General features: G+C 34.2%; 1 long non-coding RNA gene across 2 annotated transcripts; it reads right to left on the bottom strand.

Annotated features, from left to right (window-relative positions):
- Positions 1-3167: 3167 nt before the first annotated feature.
- LOC139892142 (uncharacterized) lies at positions 3168-5242 on the bottom strand. Of its 2 annotated transcripts, XR_011773983.1 has the most exons (4): positions 4993-5242; positions 3979-4394; positions 3448-3723; positions 3168-3276 (listed from the first exon to the last, which is right to left on the bottom strand). It is a non-coding gene; the product is annotated as an uncharacterized lncRNA (long non-coding RNA). The 2 variants fall into 2 exon arrangements; XR_011773982.1 differs by having other exon boundaries at positions 3448-4394.
- Positions 5243-16262: the final 11020 nt, after the last annotated feature.

The raw sequence follows: 16262 nt of genomic DNA, 5'->3' as shown, positions 1-16262 counted from the left end.
TGAACTCGGAGTCGTCGCTTTGATCACCATTATCATGTCCGTTCCTCGTCTTCATTCTAAGAAGTGAACTTGGTTAGGAACGCAACACAAGTAAATCACATACACCGCCACGAACAATAATCACATCACATAAGTATGCCAACGTTCGTGCATCCCATCTAGTCCAATACTTGTTGTACATCACTTGCATGACTTGGCTTGCAACCGTAATAATGTTCGCGACGCATTATTACGCTCACACGCCGTGCCGAACTCATGAATACAACAACCATTTCGCTAGATATTCAACACAAAACAACACAATTAGTATCAACATAAACAACACATAGTTAAAGCACCTATTCTCAAAGGCACTAACTAGAAACCCGAACCGACCCGTAATCCTACAAGTCCCGATAATAGCACACACAAAAGTCTAAGTCTAGGCGCCTATCTCAAGTCACCTAAATCCCTTAGACCATGCTCTGATACCACTTGTAACAACCCAAACCAACCCTCGACCAAACCCCGTGAAAATACAAACAAAAAAAAAAAAAATTGCTGTACAGTGACCCCGCGCGCCGCGCCCCCTATCTGGCGCGCCGCGCCAAAACGGCCTGTCCCCGGGCTTTTTAAATGCGAAAAAGATAGACTCGTTCCCGACACTTTCAGACGAAACGCTTTTTACAACACATTAATATAAGTAAAACTAACATGATTACTTAATTAAAACGAGCTTTACATTGCGGGGCCCACATATGCCCAAATCCCCCTTTTAATACAAAATACAACTTCGACCCAATGAGTTTAAGTTCCAACAAACTACGAGCATGATGTTGGGGATAAACTACCCAATCCTAGGTCGAATCCAAGCAAGCATCAAAATGGGAAAATCATCTAATCCCGAGCATACCCTTGCCACGTCCGCCTTCGAACCTAAAAATGTAAACAACGAGAGGGTAAGCTAATGCTTAGTGAATGCAATACTTATACGCATACATACATAATCCAATTACTTGCATACACCTACACAACAACACAATAACATTAGCAAACCGCAATAACAAATAAACGATTAATCGTACGTACAACAAGTCAACATCATTAGCATAGAGATCTCAACAATAATACATGCCAAAAACGAATACGTACAATGCTAATAAAATTACACATCCCAATATACCCAATGTCGACATTCGACTCGATGGTGGCCGACGAAGAGTAGTAGGTCAAAATCGTTAACTACTCACCACCCATCGCACGCGTAAGTGGCCGACGAAGAGTAGTAGGTCAAAATCGTTAACTACTCACCACTACGCACTATGAGGCTGACGAAAAGTGCAACCGAAACGTTAACACTTACCTCAATCACAAGGATGGCCGACGAAAAGCGGAACCGCTTACCATCCCACGATAAGTGGCCAACGAAGAGCGGATCCCGAAACGGATAACACTCACCACTTACCCCAACACACATATGTGGCCGACGAAGAGCGATAGGTCAAACATTAATCACTCACCACATATCTAAACATACACATGTAGCCGACGAAGAGTGATAGGTCAAACGTTAATCACTCGCTACATGCCCGAACACACACATGTGACCGACGAAGAGCGATAGGTCAAGCATTAATCACTCGTCACATAACCAAACACACACATGCACACGTGGCCGACAAAGAGCGATATGTCAAACGTTTATCACTCGACACATACGCCAAACAAATATAGTCAACGAAGAGCTATTCACGCGGACATCACTCACTATATTTTCCAGCCCAATTGTGGTCCCCGAAAAGTGAGTCCTAACGGATGTCACTTACCACACCGCACGCAAGCAACCAAATTATATACATAAGCGTATAAATATTCCACTCACCTTGAAATACTTGAAGAACGTATCCCGCGATCTTAACTTCTTCCACCGACTTCACGCAAATCACCTACGCAAAGTATACATGCAAATAAGCTACTCACAATGCTTGTTCGACTTAAACAATACATATGTTCTCCTAGAACATCCTATTGACCAACTTTGACCAAAAACCATTTTTCGCTCGAAAACCTTCATAATCACAAATGACTTGTGATTATGCCTCAACAACATCTTTTAAACATGGTTTGGTCATTCGATCACTCATTTAAACACACGACCCGCCCATTTGGTCCTAAAGTGTGTTTTACACCCTATTAAGCATAAAACGATACTCACAAGTCCAAAACTTATGAAATCACTTCCCGCGTTCCCGAAATAGCTAATCTTAACTCTTTTAGCCATTAAACGCCATTTATAGGGTTGTTTACTCAAAACCCCATTTTGACCTAAAACTAGTCAAAACACCAAATTGTAAGTTTACACCCCTAATCACCAACAATCCAAGTAGCTAGTGATTTCATCAACTAATTTAGTTTTTCAAACCCACAATATCATCATCCAACCCTAGACCCACCAATATTAGGGTTCTTGCACTAAAACTTAACCCGTTTACCCCAAACTTCCAAGAAATGGGTTTTACATCTACTTTAACACAAACCCTAGCATAATAAACGAATTAACACAACTAAATCCGAATTAGGGTTTTACCTTTTGAAGAAAACGAAGCTAGTACAACAACAACACAAGTAATGAGCTTAAACTTGAAGAATCCAAGCTTCTTCTTCCTCTTCTCAAGCTTTCTCACTCTACTCTCACTCTAGAACTTGAGGTTGAAGATGAGAGTGTTTGTGGACTTGAAAATGATCCAAAAGTGGATCTAAAACTGATCTAAAAGCCACAAATCCGTCCCCAAGTGAAAGGACCATAATACCCTTCATTTAGACACTTAAAATGCTGAAAAAAACGCATCAGACCCATTCGGCGCGCCGCGCCAAAAGGTCGCGCGCCGCTCCACACTGCAGGTCAGATTTCAGAAACTTGTTTTGGCCATAACTTTTTGACCGTAGCTCCGTTTTCGATGAACCAAATATCGTTGGAAACGTAATAAGATATTCTTTCCAATGGTAAGGCTTTGAAACATCAACTCAAACTTTATTTGGGGTTGAAAAGATACGTACACACTTTGTACCTCAAACAACGTCCAGTTTTCTTCGACGTTCGAGCAAGCAACACGTACCTGCTTCGTACACTTCGTATACGCATCGTACACCATAAATACATTATGTACAATAAATATTTGGGTCTTACAATCAGAGATGACATGAGCAACAATAGCAGCAGGCCTGTTGCTAACCGAAGGCTTGTTCAAATAATTAACCCTCCTCAAGTGTCGCCAACCAAGAGTTTGTGAGCATAGGCTGAACCACAATATATTCCAATTAATTGCTAGAGTTTGTGAGCATAAAATGAACCACGCTATATTCCATGCAACACATATAGTTATAATATGGTGCTTTGTGCTTATTATAATTATACATAGACAACTAAGCATAATATAAACAACAAATAGTAATTAAAGAGTATTATACCTTGATAAGTAAGGACCAAATTACATTGACCAGCAGGATCAGCAAGTTCAACAACTCTTTTATACAAAGTAGCACCTTCTTTCTTCTCAATCTCCATATACACGAATCCAACATCCACCATCGTAAGTGTAGATCCATGCGCCACACCTTTCAAAACTTACACACCCATTCTAGTGGTTAATAGACCTCCCTTTTATCTTAAATGATACAGATTACATCAACAAAATATACCTTTTGCCAAGGTATGCCACTTATGAAAACCGGAACATTGTTTACCTGTAAGTTACGACAACATATATCAACCACCAACGGCTGAAATATAAGCCCATGGAAGTTGGAAAACATGAAAAAGCATCAATACATTTTTGGGGTTCCAACAACGCGTGACGAATCTATTAACGAATCGATTCAGCTAAGATGTAATCGAAAATGCAAAATGGCGGTAGATTTTTGTTACGTGGATAAACTAAACGCTGAGTTATGCTTATGAAAATTAACAAAAAGACACGCAAGAAGGAAGCTAAAACGAACCTCTACTTGTGCGTAATCGAATTGTGCTCGTAGAAGAGGTCCCAACACAAACAACAGTGATTGATTTCAACACTAAGTCTTAGTAAAATAAGGAACAGCTACAACTTTAATTAAAAAAAGGCTTTGATCAGCAGAAATCACAAACTAATTCTTATATTAACAGTAATTTGTTTAAAAATTAAATAGGCTCGAATCTGGGACCGAGAGTTTAGGCTTAGAAAATTCCAAAATTCACCATGGCTGCAAACAGACGCGGTTGCACAGAATTTTTGCCATCCGCTTGTTGCCTTGCCAAGATGCGGATCGGATTTTCAATATTCCCAAATCATTTACTCAGATAATAATAGGACCGATCATCACAGCCTTTGTTTACCATACACCGGTGCTATTAGTTTTCATGGTAGACTTGTGTATGCCTGGATAATTAGTGAGAAGAATATGCCAATCAACAACAGTGTGCGTAATCTATCCAAACGCATCAACCAAACTAACGACTAAACAAAGTGAAACTAAAAACCTGTTATATACTACCTACTGCAAAAGGACAACAATCAAAATTCAAAAAAACTTAATCAATCATACTTGAAAGGGTTAGATACATATGCAGCTGTTACAAATAAAAGTTGAATTGCTATGACTACAACTCAAAGGTTGTCATGCCATAATACAATTCAGTTTGACTGGATGTAAGTTGTAACAATCAACGATAATCAGAATCTCTACAGCTTTATTTCAAAGAAAGCATGAAATATACTTTTCAAACAGCAACAATAGCGGTTACAACATCAATAACCTCTGTTTGCAAATTATGAACTGAAAAACCAATTTCTAAAATCATTTGAGTATATATGATTTTTTCATAATCTGACAGAAAAACGATGAACACCAACAATTAAAGATATAGTAAGCGAAACCCTGAATTTTTTTTTTTACCAAAATCATTCACCGATAAGCAACAACAACTAAAATAGCAAGCACCAAGATGAAAACAATAAACGATAATGCCTCACAAACCTGTAAATGACGAATCGTCCTTCCCTTATCCCATTTGAGCCACGAATCGACTCAAACCCTAATTTTTAGGTAAATATTTCGTGGATTCGAATCGACTGAAACCCTAATTCTTAAAACAGCGAACGCCGCCGGCAAATGGGAATGAGAAGATGGATCTGGTAATCGTTTTAGGGTTTGAAGGTAATGTGGGATAAGTAGAAGATTCAGGAAGTGGGGAAAAAAACACGGCTACTACAGTATAACAGTGATTGGTGGTTAGTGTAGAAAATGGGATTCGAGAATGTTTACGGTAATTAATTAATATATATATAAATAAAGATACGGAAAATCAAATGCATTGAACTTTCACCAAATTCCTATTGTATGCATTCAATTTTAAAATCTACTAATGTATACATTAATTGTTCTATTGTATGCATTTAACCTATAATAGCAAGTAACATTCTAGGTCATCTCAATTTCATTTCTAGACATTTACATTTTTAGTCCCTCTTATTTATAAATCCTAATTTCATTGGTCCCTCTTCATCATTGATTCATCTTCATTCTTCATCATCAATAAAAAAAATAGCTTCCGATTGCAACCTGAAATTAGAATTGTAATTAAACAATACAAACAAAAATATGACAGTAGCTGCCAACCAATTGCTTCCAATTGCAACTGAAATTGAAAACATATGTGACAGTAGCTTCCAATTGCTATTGAAAACATATGTTAGCATCAATCAAACATAATTATTACTATTATTTTACAATGAAAATATGAGATTGATTCTTCAAATTAAATAGCATCTCATTAGTTGAAAAACAAAACCATGTTTGTAAATCCGGACCAAACTTCAGATCCGGTATATTTACCAAACTTCACTTCTGGTTATTAACCATAATATACGGCTAACCGAAACAATAATTAATATGATAAAACCGTGAAAAATCTGAACGATTATGTATAGATCTGCAAATAGTGGGAAGCGGTTAGTGAACCAAATCGCTGGAATCTAGGTTTGAACCAATCGCTAGAATAGAGTGTGGGTTTGAGCTGGTGTATTCGAGCACTTGTATGTGAGTTTTTAATCGCATACGATTTGCAAAAGCAAAAATTGGATGTAGGTTTATCAAATACGAATCCATGGGTAATATGATATCATTATTTGAATTTATTTTAATTGAAATACATTTTGTATGTGTCAGGAAGGAAGGAGAATTAATGGATTGTAAGAAAATTTATGTTTTGAATCTGGTGACATCAAAAAACATAAAGAATAATAAAGTTTTTGTTTCTTGTTATGTTTTTAATTTGGAAATTAAAATGTTAATTGTATATATAATGATGACGATGATGACATTTGGAGATGAAGATTGTTATGTTTATTGTTTAAAATTTGGGGTTTTTAAAATTAGGGTTCTTATTTTGTTGGTTATGAAGATGAAGATGTGAGTGAAGGAAATAAGATTTAACGGAAAATTTTAACGGACATTAAGTCTAGGGACCAACTACGAACTTTTTCTACATGTTAACCTGATACCTTCTTAACAAGTTACTTAATACATGCAATAGAACAAATAAAATAGTTGAATGCATATAATAGGAGATTTGAAAGTTAGATGCATACAATAGGAATACAGTAAAAGTTTAATTCATTTTCAAATAATTTTCCCATAAAGATATAAACAAAATCAATAACCAACGGAAAAACTAAATATATCTCTGTCTTAATCATAGCCACTACAAAAAAATGCATTTTCGGGATGACAATTTTTATCAATTTCGGACGAAATGTCGTCCCGTTGACCTTTCCGGACGACATGTCGTCCAAAAAACCTCGTCCCAAAAAGGTTTTCCGGACGAAAAGTTGGATTTTTCGTGGATGACCGTGGGCCCTACTTTGACTTTTTTATTTGAAAATAGCTAACGACTTTTCGAGACGAACTTTAAAGACGACATGTCATCCGGTTAAAGAAATTAATAGTATATATATATATATATATATATATATATATATATATATATATATATATACTTGAACATAAATTTAATTGATTCAGCATACATACATACATATTGACTTGAACAAAAAAGTCAACTTGAAATGGTTACGTTTTCAATAACGTGGAGTGAAAGAAATTAAGAAAAATATGAAATTAAAGATTCTAATGAGATTTCAGATCTAGTTAAAATAATGTAACAACCCAACCCATTTCCCAAACTGAATATGCGAAAATATATATATTTTTTAAAAACAGCATAGTGCGCGGCGCGCACAAGCCCCAACAGCTTTTGTCAGGAATTGCAATTTTTCAAATAAAGATCTCCCACTTCCCGACGTATTTAGACGAAACGCTTTTCACTACATGTTCATATATGTAAAACTAACACGAATCAATCATAAAACAAGTTTTACAAAACGGGGCCCACATCGGCCGTTTTACGAGTTTCGTACAAACCATGAGTTTCGACCACATTAGTTTAATTTCCAAACGACACTATGAGCATGGTGTTTGGGGGTTAAACTACCCAAATCTCGGTCAAACTCCAAAAGCTATCACATCCCAAAAGCGTCCCCTAAACAACAAGCGGGATCTCTAATCCAATCGAATACCCTTACCCTTGTCAACGCCGGAGCCTATATAAAGATAAACAACGAGAGGGTAAGCAAGGCTTAGTGAATGCAATAATTATACATAGACATATATAATATACCTACTTGCATACACTTACACACACCGTACTAATCGCTAGCAATCACAATTAGCATACAAACTCCAAGTATAAGCTAATAACCTCCAAATACCGCAACTAGCATAATCAATAGCATATTCACCAAAATAATATATTATGCTATACAACAACTCATACACAAGCTATATGGTTAACCATACACACGTCATGGTGCTACCGGCTCCGTGGTTCACACCATACGTAATGCTATGATGCTACCGGCTCCGTGGTTCACGTCACTACGCATTCGAGTCATACTCCTTTATAGTGCTACCGGCTCCGTGGTTCACACTTCGGTGCTACCAGCTCCGTGGTTCACACTTTGATACTACCGGCTCCGTGGTTCACATCACAACACATGCACCATGATGCTACCGGCTCCGTGGTTCACATCATAGTACACTCGCACACACTATGGCACTCCCGGCTCCGTGGGTCATACCATAGCATACAAATAAATACACCATATACATACATGTATAATTACTTCACTCACCTTAACAATTTGGTGACGATTTTATAACTCTGCAAGCTTCAAAGCAAAGTACCTAATATAATAAGTACCCCATTAACACACAAATTAGTTGGACTAAATGCTAACAATTTACACATGTGCATTCAATGACTTAATTGCATTAAATGCCCCATGTACCAAAACCGTCATTTTGTAGTGACCCGAACTTTTCCATGTTTATATATATTAAATGAAATTGTTATTTACATGATTAAGTGTTTCCAACATGTTAAGCAATCAAACTTGTTAATACTTGATTAATTGAAATAGGTTTCATACAGACAATTGACCACCCAAGTTGACCGGTGATTCACGAACGTTAAAAATTGTAAAAACTATATGATTATATATATAGTTAACATGATATTATGATAAGTAAGTATCTCATTAGGTATTTTAACAATGAGTTATATTCATAAAATTGAGTTTATTGAATTAAGAAACTCGAAACGATATATATAACGATTATCGTTATAACAACGTCTTACTAAATACATATGAATCATATTAAGATATTGATACACTATGTTTAATCATGATAAATGATAAGTAAACATGTCATTAAGTGTATTAACAATGAACTACATATGTAAAAACAAGACTACTAACTTAATGATTTCGAAACGAGACATATATGTAACGATTATCGTTGTAACAACATTTAAATGTATATATATCATACTAAGATATATTAATATATCATAATATCATGATAATTTAATAATTTAACATCTCTTTAGATATAATAAACAATGGGTTAACAACATTTAACAAGATCGTTAACCTAAAGGTTTCAAAACAACATTTACATGTAACTACTAACGATGACTTAACGACTCAGTTAAAATGTATATACATGTAGTGTTTTAATATGTATTCATAAACTTTTGAAAGACTTCAAGACACTTATCAAAATACTTCTACTTAACAAAAATGCTTACAATTACATCCTCGTTCAGTTTCATCAACAATTCTACTCGTATGCACCCGTATTCGTACTCGTACAATACACAGCTTTTAGATGTATGTACTATTGGTGTATACACTCCAATGATTAGCTCTTAGCAACCCATGTGAGTCACCTAACACATGTAGGAACCATCATTTGGCAACTAGCATGAAATATCTCATAAAATTACAAAAATATTAGTAATCATTCATGACTTATTTACATGTAAACAAAATTTTACTTCCTTTATATCTAATCCATATACCAACGACCAAAAACACCTACAAACACTTTCATTCTTCAATTTTCTTCATCTAATTGATCTCTCTCAAGTTCTATCTGTAGTGACCCGAACTTTTCCATGTTTATATATATTAAATGAAATTGATATGTACATGATTAAGTGTTTTCAACATGTTAAGTAATCAAACTTGTTAAGACTTGATTAATTGAAATAGGTTTCATATAGACAATTGACCACCCAAGTTGACCGGTGATTCACGAACGTTAAAACTTATAAAAACTATATGATGACATATATATGATTATATATATAGTTAGCATGATATTATGATAAGTAAGTATCTCATTAGGTATTTTAACAATGAGTTATATACATAAAATTGTGTTTATTGAATTAAGAAACTCGAAACGATATATATAACGATTATCGTTATAACAACGTCTTACTAATTACATATGAATCATATTAAGATATTGTTACACTATGTTTAATCATGATAAATGATAAGTAAACATGTCATTATGTATATTAACAATGAACTACATATGTAAAAACAAGACTACTAACTTAAGGATTTCGAAACGAGACATATATGTAACGATTATCGTTGTAACGACATTTAAATGTATATATATCATATTAAGATATATTAATATATTAATATATTAATATATCATAATATCATGATAATATAATAATTTAACATCTCATTAGATATAATAAACATTGGGTTAACAACATTTAACAAGATCGTTAACTTAAAGGTTTCAAATCAACATTTACATGTAACGACTAACGATGACTTAACGACTCAGTTAAAATGTATATACATGTAGTGTTTTAATATGTATTCATACTCTTTTGAAAGACTTCAAGACACTTATCAAAATACTTCTACTTAACAAAATTTCTTACAATTACATCCTCCTTCAGTTTCATCAACAATTCTACTCGTATGCACCCGTATTCGTACTCGTACAATACACAACTTTTAGATGTATGTACTATTGGTATATACACTCCAATGATCAGCTCTTAGCAGCCCATGTGAGTCACCTAACACATGTGGGAACCATCATTTGGCAACTAGCATGAAATATCTCATAAAATTACAAAAATATTAGTAATCATTCATGACTTATTTACATGTAAACAAAATTACACATCCTTTATATCTAATCCATATACCAAAGACCAAAATCACCTACAAACACTTTCATTCTTCAATTTTCTTCATAAAATTAATCTCTCTCAAGTTCTATCTGTAGTGACCCGAACTTTTCCATGTTTATATATATTAATTGAGATTGATATTTACATGATTAAATGTTTCCATCATGTTAAGCAATCAAACTTGTTAAGACTTGATTAATTGAAATATGTTTCATATAGACAATTGACCACCCAAGTTGACCGGCAATTCACGAACGTTAAAACTTGTAAAAACGACATGACGATATATATATGGATATACATATGGTTAACATGAGATTATGATAAGTAAGTATCTCCATAAGTATATTAACAATGAGTTATATACATATAAACAAGACTACTAACTTAAGGATTTCGAAACGAGACATATATGTAACGATTATCGTTGTAACGACATTTAAATGTATATATATCATATTAAGATTTATTAATATATCATAATATCATGATAATATAATAATTTAACATCTCATTAGATATAATAAACAATAGGTTAACAACATTAATTGAGATCGTTAACTTAAAGGTTTCAAAACAACACTTACATGTAACGACTAACGATGACTTAACCACTCAGTTAAAATGTATATACATGTAGTTTATTTAGATGTATTAAAATACTTTTGGAAGACTTCAAGACATATATCAAAACACTCATACTTAACGAAAATGGTTACAGTTACTTTCCCATTCTTTTCTTTCATCAAGAATTCTAGTCGTATTCTTATCCGTATTATACACAGCTTCAAAACGTACTTACTATGGGTATATACCAATAGGAACTAGCATGGGATTCCACTCTTGATTATGTCATGTATGACTAATCAATTTTAACTTCTACCATGAGCTAGTCAACTAACTAGAACTCCTTTTAACCCCACTCACCACTCACCAATTACCACTCATCATTCACTCCATTTCACTTCCAATTCTCTTTCTAATTCTCTCTCAACACACCCACACTATTATGAATGTATTTTTCCAGTAGTTAATCATCATCTTCATCAAAAATCACTTCAAGAATCAAGCTATAATCATCATAGGAAGAACACTTCAAGAACACTTCAAAAATCCCTTCAAGTTTACTAATTTACTTCCAAGCTTTCTAATCCATTCCAAGTAATCATATAAGATCAAGAAACCTTTGTTATATACAGTAGGTTATCTTTCTTATTCAAGGTAATATTCATATTCAAACTTTGATTCAATTTCTATAACTATAAACTATCTTAATTCGAGTAAAAATCTTACTTGAACTTGTTTTTGTGTCATGATCCTACTTCAAGAACTTTCAAGCCATCCAAGATCCTTTGAAGCTAGATCATTTCTTATCACTTCCAGTAGGTTTACCTACTAAACTTGAGGTAGTAATGATGTTCATAACATCATTCGATTCATATATATAAAACTATCTTATTCGAAGGTTTAAACTCGTAATCACTAGAACATAGTTTAGTTAATTCTAAACTTGTTCGCAAACAAAAGTTAATCCTTCTAACTTGACTTTTAAAATTAACTAAACACATGTTCTATATCTATATGATATGCTAACTTAATGATTTAAAACCTGGAAACACGAAAAACACCGTAAAACCGGATTTACGCCGTCGTAGTAACACCGCGGGCTGTTTTGGGTTAGTTAATTAAAAACTATGATAAACTTTGATTTAAAAGTTGTTATTCTGAGAAAATGATTTTTATTATGAACATGAAACTATATCCAAAAATTATGGTTAAACTCAAAGTGAAAGTATGTTTTCTAAAATGGTCATCTAGACGTCGTTCTTTCGACTGAAATGACTACCTTTACAAAAATGACTTGTAACTTATTTTTCCGACTATAAACCTATACTTTTTCTATTTAGATTCATAAAATAGAGTTCAATATGAAACCATAGCAATTTGATTCACTTAAAACGGATTTAAAATGAAGAAGTTATGGGTAAAACAAGATTGGATAATTTTTCTCATTTTAGCTACGTGAAAATTGGTAACAAATCTATTCCAACCATAACTTAATCAACTTGTATTGTATATTATGTAATCTTGAGATACCATAGACACGTATACAATGTTTCAACCTATCATGTCGACACATCTATATATATTTCGGAACAACCATAGACACTCTATATGTGAATGTTGGAGTTAGCTATACAGGGTTGAGGTTGATTCCAAAATATATATAGTTTGAGTTGTGATCAATACTGAGATACGTATACACTGGGTCGTGGATTGATTCAAGATAATATTTATCGATTTATTTCTGTACATCTAACTGTGGACAACTAGTTGTAGGTTACTAACGAGGACAGATGACTTAATAAACTTAAAACATCAAAATATATTAAAAGTGTTGTAAATATATTTTGAACATACTTTAATATACATGTATATATTGTTATAGGTTAGTGAATCAACAGTGGCCAAGTCTTACTTCTCGACGAAGTAAAAATCTGTGAAAGTGAGTTATAGTCCCACTTTTAAAATCTAATATTTTTGGGATGAGAATACATGCAGGTTTTATAAATGATTTACAAAATAGACACAAGTACGTGAAACTACATTCTATGGTTGAATTATCGAAATCGAATATGCCCCTTTTTATTAAGTCTGGTAATCTAAGAATTAGGGAACAGACACCCTAATTGACGCGAATCCTAAAGATAGATCTATTGGGCCTAACAAACCCCATCCAAAGTACCGGATGCTTTAGTACTTTGAAATTTATATCATATCCGAAGGGTGTCCCAGAATGATGGGGATATTCTTATATATATGCATCTTGTTAATGTCGGTTACCAGGTGTTCACCATATGAATGATTTTTATCTCTATGTATGGGATGTGTATTGAAATATGAAATCTTGTGGTCTATTGTTACGATTTGATATATATAGGTTAAACCTATAACTCACCAATATTTTTGTTGACGTTTTAAGCATGTTTATTCTCAGGTGATTATTAAGAGCTTCCGCTGTCGCATACTTAAATAAGGACGAGATTTGGAGTCCATGCTTGTATGATATTGTGTAAAAACTGTATTCAAGAAACTTATTTTGTTGTAACATATTTGTATTGTAAACCATTATGTAATGGTCGTGTGTAAACAGGATATTTTAGATTATCATTATTTGATAATCTACGTAAAGCTTTTTAAACCTTTATTGATGAAATAAAGGTTATGGTTTGTTTTAAAATGAATGCAGTCTTTGAAAAACGTCTCATATAGAGGTCAAAACCTCGCAACGAAATCAATTAATATGGAACGTTTTTAATCAATAAGAACGGGACATTTCAGTTGGTATCAGAGCGTTGATCTTAGAGAACCAGAATTTTGCATTAGTGTGTCTTATCTAGTTTGTTAGGATGCATTAGTGAGTCTGGACTTCGACCTTGTTTACTTGAAAAATGATTGCTTAACAAATTTTGTTGGAAACTATATATTTTTAACATGTGAATATTATGTGATATATTAATCTCTTAACGCGTTTGATATTATGTGATAGATGTCTACCTCTAGAACAAGTCCCATTGACTCACCTAATAATAATGAAGAGTCAAATGTAAATTGGAATGATTCGTGGACTGATTTACAAGTTCCCGAAGAGGAACCGGAAGAAGAGTCGGAACCGGAAGAAGAATCGGAACCGGAAGAAGAATCGGAACCGGATGAAGAAATAGAACCGGTGGGGGAAATAATAAAACGGGTAAGTAAAAGAAAATCCTCAACCAACCGACCAAGGTTAATTATGGTCAATGGTGTTTCCGCCAAGGAAGCAAAATATTGGGAGGATTACCAATTCTCCGATGAATCGGATTCCGACGAGAATTCCGATGATGTTATAGAAATTACCCCAACTGAATTTAAAAAGGCAAAAGAAAATAATAAGGGAAAGGGCATAAAAATAGAGAAATCTAATTCCAACCCCGATGAACTTTATATGTATCGTCAACCCCCGAAGTCCTTAAGTTGTAACAATGACCCGGGAACCTCTAAACCACCAGGTTTTTCTAAACCAATGTGGATAACGACGGCTCGTATTAGGGGAACATCATATATCCCTAGAAACTTGGCAAAACGAACCAAAACCGAAGAAGAAGAAACAAGCGAGTCGGAATAAGATAGTTGTATTCGTGTGGTGCAATATAAGTAATATAGTGTGCTTATGCTTTATGATATATGTAAAAATTGCTTGTATTAATAAGTATTTTTTTATGAATCTAACTCTTGTCTATTTTACAGTATAAAAACACAAAATGGATAGACAACCCAATATTTTAAGAGACCTAACCGGAGACCTGATTGATGAAATCTTGTCTAGAGTCGGTCAGAATTCTTCGGCACAACTATTTAAGGCGAGATCAGTTTGTAAGACATTCGAAGAACGTTCCAAGAATGCCTTGGTTTATAAAAGGCTTTCGTTCGAAAGATGGGGGATATAACATTGGGAAATCCATAAGTTACGATGTGTTTACTTTGATGCATATATTGCGGGGAACCCAAATGCTATTTTACGCAATGGGTTAAGAAATTATTTTGACTCAATATATCTGAATATTGGACTTCGTGATTTAGAAAAAGCGGCTAACATGCAACATAAAGAAGCATGTTATGCTTACGGATTAGTAATGTTCGCTTCTCACCAAAGTGAGAACAAGAACATCGGGCTACAACTATTAAACAAAACGTTCCCACAAGTGACGGAGTCGGTAATTGGGGTAAGAAATGAGGTTTTTAGATTGTTACGGGACTGTTGGACATTACGTAACCCTCGTCCCTTTGACGACGTTACAACACACTGCCTTATCAACGGCTATAACGGTTATGTTCCACAAGACCAAGGATGGGAAGTAGTCCTAGTAAAACCAGAATGCATGACTTGTTTCGGGACGTATGAATTACATGTCTTTATTGCCTTTGCTGAACGACTTGTGTACTAGCTAGAATTATCTTCACAACTATCTTGTATCAAAGTTATTGTGTGCTATATTTCATGCTTTATGTAAAATAAGCGGTATTGTAAGTTTGTAAAATATTGTATAAAAGTTTGAACACGAAATATTATTATAATCAGTTTTTCATATAGAATTGTAGTAGTTGAATTGTATATTAGCTACTAAGTATGAACTTAACGGGTAGGTACTACCCGAATTTAAACTTATAAAACGCTAATATGAAGAAAAAGCTTTTATAAATGAGTTCATATTATGCTATGAAATACTATTAACTACTCTTAATATTCTGTATGATTAACTTGTTCCATTTGACTATTTTGAAGGAAATGGCACCGACTACTCGACACACCGTGAATATGAATGAAGAGGAATTCCGTACTTTTCTAGCTTCAAACATAGCCGCAGTACAGGCTGCGCTACATACCAACAATAACCTTGGATCTAGCAGTACAGGAAATCGTGTAGGATGCACCTACAAAGAATTCACTGCCTGCAAACCTTTGGAATTTGATGGAACCGAAGGACCGATCGGATTGAAACGGTGGACCGAGAAGGTCGAATCGGTGTTTGCCATAAGTAAGTGTACTGAAGAGGACAAAGTAAAGTACGCTACGCATACCTTCACAGGTTCTGCGTTAACATGGTGGAATACCTATCTAGAGCAAGTGGGA

This window comes from Rutidosis leptorrhynchoides, chromosome 2, assembly GCF_046630445.1.
Source record: "Rutidosis leptorrhynchoides isolate AG116_Rl617_1_P2 chromosome 2, CSIRO_AGI_Rlap_v1, whole genome shotgun sequence".
Taxonomy (NCBI): Eukaryota; Viridiplantae; Streptophyta; class Magnoliopsida; order Asterales; family Asteraceae; genus Rutidosis; species Rutidosis leptorrhynchoides.
Note: the sequence above shows the minus strand (reverse complement) of the source record. Positions and strands in the feature narration are given on the sequence as shown.